The following is a 6,866-nucleotide window of genomic DNA, read 5'->3' on the forward strand; positions in this document are numbered from 1 at the left end:
ACAGATTTCAGAATGCTTAGTTTGCTTCCATCTAGACTCAGGATCTGCATATTTTAATAAATGTACGAAAACCATGACCTCGGCTGATGCAATGTATGATTATACACTTTATTAAATTCATTTCAGCATATGATTCTGTCCGGAGGTTTTCCTCCAGTTGCACATCTCCTCTGAATAATAAATTGTTCTGTTTTCAGGCAGGGTTGGCCTTGGCTCCAGACATGTTATATTACATCTAATCAGGGCGCAACTTTGGTTTTAGAAGTGGGGGGGACATAATTATAATTATTTTTTCAGTTGGATAAACACTCCAAACAGCCTACCCGACCGCTCGGGTTATTGTTATTTTCACATATATAAAGCTGTTAAGTCAGTCTTTTGGAACGTCAGTAGATGAGAAATGTGATTAGTTAAAGGGCAGCTGAACTCTGCATGTTTTTCTGCTGCTCATTATGAAAAATGAGCAGCTCCTGAGTGGCGCAGTGGTCTAAGGCACTGCATCGCAGTGCTAACTGTGCCACTAGAGATCCTGGTTCGAATCCAGGCTCTGTCGTAGCCGGCCGCGACCGGGAGACTCATGGGCGGGGCACAATTGGCCCAGCGTCGTCCAGGGTAGGGGAGGGAATGGCTGGCAGGGATGTAGCTCAGTTGATAGAGCATGGCGTTTGCAACGCCAGGTTTGTGGGTTCGATTCCCACGGGGGGCCAGTATAAAAAATATATATATATGTATTCACTAGCTGTAAGTCGCTCTGGATAAGAGCGTCTGCTAAATGACTAAAATGTAAATGTAAAATGAAAAACAAGATTTGCATCTTGGGGGTGTGATTGGATGTGTTATGTTCGTTATATCGTACCCACAGTTATTGTTTTGTCCCTCTTGAGTACCGGTAGAAACATTTCGCCCTCAAAATAGTCAGAATATGATAATTCAAGAAATCTGTAATTTTGACGTTTTTGCAGAGGTCTTAGTCACGCAATTTTACATCTCGCTAAGGTGTTTGGTGCAGTACTTCTCAAGTTAAACAATGTGCATGAAAACTAGTAGTGCACTCCAGACAGCATCGAGTCAGCTGCTACTGCGCTCAGTACTGATTTCTAAGAACATGTCTTCAACTTCATCAGCAAGCTGTCAAACTATCGTAAATAAAGCACAAGCTACACGCTGTTTATCAGAGCCCAAAATTACTTCCTAGCTAGCTAAATTCCATCTCTGTGGTTGTCAATGAAGCTAGCTAGTAGCTAGCAGGCACATTGAGCAGGCAGGCCACGTTGGCTAAATCAGCGTAACAAGTCACTGGCGAGTGGCAAAGTACTTCGGTGCCATTTAGTTTTTACAACTTTCTCACTATGTATTACCGGAGTGTGAGTCCGTCTGGCAGAGTTTCATTGCGAATCATGTGACGAAACAGGACGCGGGAGAAATGGTTTTTGAATTTTGGAATATGGACAAGTGTCAGTAGGGATGCAAGGGCACATCGTCTCAATTCTCATTTTGCCCAAAACAGTGGCAGACTCGAGTGATCACTATCAAACACACCAGCAAGTGGTTACTCTATAAAGGGCTTAGGGGCCAAGTGTAATTAAAATAATACATTGGCGAGGTGGTCTTATGTAAACAAGACCGAGGCGCTGCGTAATGTGGGCAGTTCTGTCTCACTGGCTGTAGGTTCTGCCATACGATTGAATGGAAACGCAATCAGCGCAGCTGTTTCTTCATGCATGACAATTCTCCCTAGCTAGGTGTTACCTAGCCCTTGATCATGACTCCGTTCCATTACATTACACATAAGAGTCATTGGACGAAGGCGTCTTTTGTACAGGGGAGTTTTGTTAAGAGCCCCGATGCTCAATCTGAACATTAAGAGGCGTCCCTTGCGGTACGATTTTGGAAGCATAAGGACCTTATCTTTCATATCAGCAAAAAATAAAAAGGTTAACTTAAAACACACCTTGTTAGGGTTTGTGTTCCCACTCAGCCATATATCTCCATATTACAGCGCTTGTTTACAGAAACAGACGGAAGACGAGGCGAAGACCTGTGCTAATTAGCTATCTAGCATGTTCCAAACACCTGTGTGTTAGCGTAACTCGGGAATTGTAGTTTCGTTGGATGGAGGCACTCATAGCTGTATGGATCTGTAACTGCTACAGTAAGTGTCTGTTTTTATTTTAAATATTCTTTCTCGCTGATGATAGATAAGGGCCATATGTTTCGAAAGCCGTATCGCAAGCAATTATTATTGACGTTTCTAAATGTTAAAACACAGCGTCGGAATTGTAGTTCACATGAGCCAGTCGTGGACGAAGCTGATGGCTGAAAACTAGGTAGAAGGCAGAATGCCGCCTAGAGTTTTTGAGAGCTAGGTGTTACCATCCCTCAAATATCTAATGGATCTAGGAACGTAACAGCTTCCCTATATCTCTGAAATCTCCGTTTTGGTAGATACTGACTTTATGACTAAAACTATGCTATTTACACGTAGTAGTACATTTTTACACTACAATCAATGTTTCTGACTAAAATCGATGTAACAAAGGCCATTTTCAACCAGAGAAGTTAGTTGCTGAGTTCAGCTGCCCTTTAGTATGTTGGGTAAATTTGGAAAACAAAAGGTGCATTGGGATTCGAACTGGCGACCTTGTGTGTTTAATCAAAAGTGCATTTAAAATTTGATTTGATGTAGTCCTATTCTATAACTTAGATTTTTGGTTGAGATGGAGAAGTGAATAAAATGTATTAATTTGTAGACAAACTGGAATTAAAGCCAGACTAAATCAGTGGCACAGATGGAACTATCTAAGCAAAATATACATCTCCTTCAAATGTTGATAAATAGCCAATTAACTTGTCGACAAGTTAACAAATTATATGTTGATTCATATCTCCAACTCAACCAAAAATAAATGGGATTAAGCCAGCGGCTCAGATGGAACTATCAAAGCAGTAGATACAGTTGTAGGATCTTAATTTGAGCCAGTTTGCTACAGCAGGAAAATTATAATCCTGCAGCAACAGGAATGGATTTATGTGGATTACGATTAATGGAAATGTTTGTAGGGGTTGATACATTTTCCTAAGCGAAAATCAAAGCCTAGATTCAATCAGATCAAGTGTTAACCGGCGATAGCTGACACCCGCATAGCAGATGCTTTGTTGGAGGTGGAACTGCGTTGGGAGCCGTCAAATCAGTGAGCAGCTGCTCTTGCAATCATTCTGACAAGAATCAACGAGTTGTGCTTTCGGAAATGCCGTTATTTGCCTGTTTGTAGCCTGCCTGTTAGCTTGCACGATTCTTGCCATTCTCCTTCGACCTCTCATCAATGCGCTGTTTTCGCCCAAAGACTGCAGCTGACTGGATGTTTTTTCTTTGTCGCACCATTCTCGGTAAACCCTGGACACTCTCGTGCGTGAAAAGCCCAGGAGGCCGGAATTTCCTGAGATACTGGAACCGGCGCGCCTGGCACTGACGATCATACCACACTCAAAGTCGCTTAGATCACTTGTTTTGCCCATTCTAATGTTAAATCAAACATTTACTGAATGCCTGTCTGCCTGCTTTATATAGCAAGCCACGGCCACATGACTCACTGTCTGTAGGAGCGAACCATTTTCGTGAACGGGGTGGTGTACCTAATACAACTGGCCATTGAGTGTATTTATCCTGTCTTGAATGAAAAGGTCATATTTTGCAATCTCCCAAAATAAATGCGATCTACGATGAGAGACAGGCTCTCCTCCATCTTGCGTTACAAACACTACACTTGTCCATTCAGTAGTGGGGCAAGACTCTGTGAAGATGACATACTGCGCAATGCTCGAGTTCCCGACTTGGAAGACATTTTTTCCCAGTCTAAGCACTTCTGTTAATGTGACTCCATGACGCCAATGGCAATGTCTGCTTTAGGTATAATGCCAGGAGCCGCTTGTGGATTTGACAGTTTTAACAGTTCCACCTCTGACACCGCTATGCAGGTCAGCTAAAGTGGATCAGATTGAATAGAGCTCCATGTCTGAAATTTCAAAGTGGAAATCACAAACTTCAGAAGTCTTTTTAAATCTCAAATACACTACAAGTTTAAAATGTCCTGCGACAGGGTGATCAAATGAAGATCCAACATCTAAGTCATCGCAGGTCTGTGGAGAGCTTCACAATTGCTGTAATAATCTACACAGAATCTCAAACGGCATTGATCACTTGCACCATGTACTTTTAATGTAATCTCAACTGCAATCCAGTTCATTTGGTTCTGCTATTAGATGAAGCACAGACATCACATTAATATGTTGTATAAATAAATAGAATATCACATTGTATTCCCATTTGTACTTTGGTTGTGCTTTTAGATGGTTGAAAGCGCAGCGATAACACATTGGAAATTCAACTAACTTTTGGCTGTCTTTTTGAATTGTAAATACGAGTTGGGTTAATTTACATTTGAATACCATCAAACATGGAGGACATTAGAAGGCTTGTGATTGTGTTGCTCTTTTTTGCCCATAAAAAGTATATCCAGAGCTGTTGACTTTCTAAATTTCCCTGGACTAGTTCTGCTGCGGCTGGCCGGCACATTCCTGTTTGTTTAGAATATGCTTTACATAAAGCATTTTGACTAATGTTGGTATAGTGTGGTCAACACAGTGCTTGTTGTGAAGACACAGCGAAGGAGCATTACCATGTACGTGTTGCTGATAGCTGTGGAGGCCACATGCCTGAAGCCCAAACATGGACCGTGGTTGGTGAGCCAGTAGTTCCTCTGACATAAGATGCTAACCAGGTCTCCATTGTTGATGGAATAGTATCAGGACAGTGCTGATAGGCCGGCGTCAGAAATGGTACCCTATTCCCTATATTGCACACTACTTTTTCCCAGGGCTCTAGTCCAAATTAGTGTACCATTTAGGGAATAGGGTGCCATTTCAGATACAGCCTTCACACGAACATCACCAGCATAATACATTTACACAAAGAACAGTAGAATACACATTTTTATGTTGGCCTTTAATGACAGCGCTTTCATGAATATTGGCTTTTTAACATTATTACCCCATATTGGCTAACAGTATAAAAGACAAACCATAGTGAGGTTGATTTACAGTGCATCTGGAAAATATTCAGACCCCTTCCCCTTTTTGTTATGTTACAGCCTTATTCTAAAATGGATTAAATAAATGTTTTTCCTAATTTAATACACACAATACCCAATAATGACGAAAACAGGTTTCAGAAATGTATTCAAAATAAAAAACAGATACCTTATTTACATAAATATTCAGACCCTTTGCTATGAAACTCAAAATTGAGCTCCGTTGCATCCTGTTCCAATTTATCGATCTTGAGATGTTTCTACAACTTGAGTCCACCTGTGGTAAATTCAATTGATTTGGAAAGGCACACACCTGTCTATATAAAATGTCACACAGTTGACAGTGCATGTCAGAGAAAAACCAAGCCATGAGGTTGAAGGAATTGTCTGTATAGCGCCGAGACAGGATTGTGTCGAGGCACAGATCTGGGGAAGGGTACCAAAAAATGTCTGCAGCATTGAAGGTCCCCAAGTGGCCTCCATCATTCTTAAATGGAAGACGTTTTGAACCACCAAGACTCTTCCTAGAGCTGGCCGCCCGGCCAAACTGAGCAATCGGGGGAGAAGGGCCTTGGTCAGGGAGGTGACCAAGAACCCGATGGTCACTCTGACAGATCCCCAGAGTTCCTTTGTGGAGATGGTTGTCCTTCTGGAAGGTTCTCCCATCTATGCAGCACTCCACCAATCAGGCCTTTATGGTAGAGTGGCCAGACGGAAGCCACTAGTCAGTAAGTAAAAGGCACACGACAGCCGCTTGGCGTTTGCCAAAAGGCACCTAAAGCACTTTCAGATCATGAGAAACAACATTCTCTGGTCTGATGAAACCAAGATTGAACGATTTGGCCTGAATGCCAAGCGTCATGTCTGGAGGAAACCTGGCACCATCCCTACAGTGAAGCATGGTGGTAGCATCATGCTGTGGGGATGTTTTTCAGCGGCAGGGACTGGGAGACTAGTCAGGATCGAGGGAAAGATGAACGTAGCAAAGTACAGAGAGATCCTTGATGAAAACCTGCTCCAGAGCGCTCAGGACCTCAGACTGGGGCGCAGGTTCACCTTCCAACAGGACAATGACCCTAAGCACACAGCCAAGACATCGCAGGAGTGGCTTCGGGACAAGTCTCTGAATGTCCTTGAGTGGCCCAGCCAGAGCCCGGACTTGAACCTGATCGAACATCTCTGGAGATACCTGAAAATAGCTGTGCAGCGACGATCCCCATCCAACCTGACTTGAGAGGATCTGCAGAGAAGAATGGGAGAAACTCCCAAAGGTGTTTCAACAAAGTACTGAGTAAAGGACCTGAATACTTATGTAAATATGATATTTCCGTTTTTTATTTGTAATAAATTTGCTAACATTTCTAAAAACCTGTTTTTGCTTTGTCATTATGGGGTATTGTGTGTAGATTGAGGGGAAAAAACAATTTAATCCAATTAAGAATAAGGCTGTAACGTAACAAAATGTGGAAAAAGTCAAGGGATCTGAATACTGTCGAATGCACTGTAAATGTGTCTTGACGAAGAACTGGCAATTCTATAGAACTGGCCATTCCATGGGGGGGGGGATATTGTAATGTACTGTGTACAAAAACAACAAAACGGACATATAACGTTGTAAAAAAAAAAAAGTCATAAAATATATAAATTTTTTCATAACACAAAAGGTTTGATAACCATACAAAAAATATATATTTTTGGTACATAAACTGAGGCTGTGATTCAGTACAAGGTGCCTTACAAAGCAGTGCACTGGACAGCCGACAATGCGCCTTTTTAAAA

The sequence above is a fragment of the Coregonus lavaretus genome, assembly GCF_964263955.1.
Source record: "Coregonus lavaretus genome assembly, chromosome: 3".
NCBI classification, from domain to species: Eukaryota; Metazoa; Chordata; class Actinopteri; order Salmoniformes; family Salmonidae; genus Coregonus; species Coregonus lavaretus.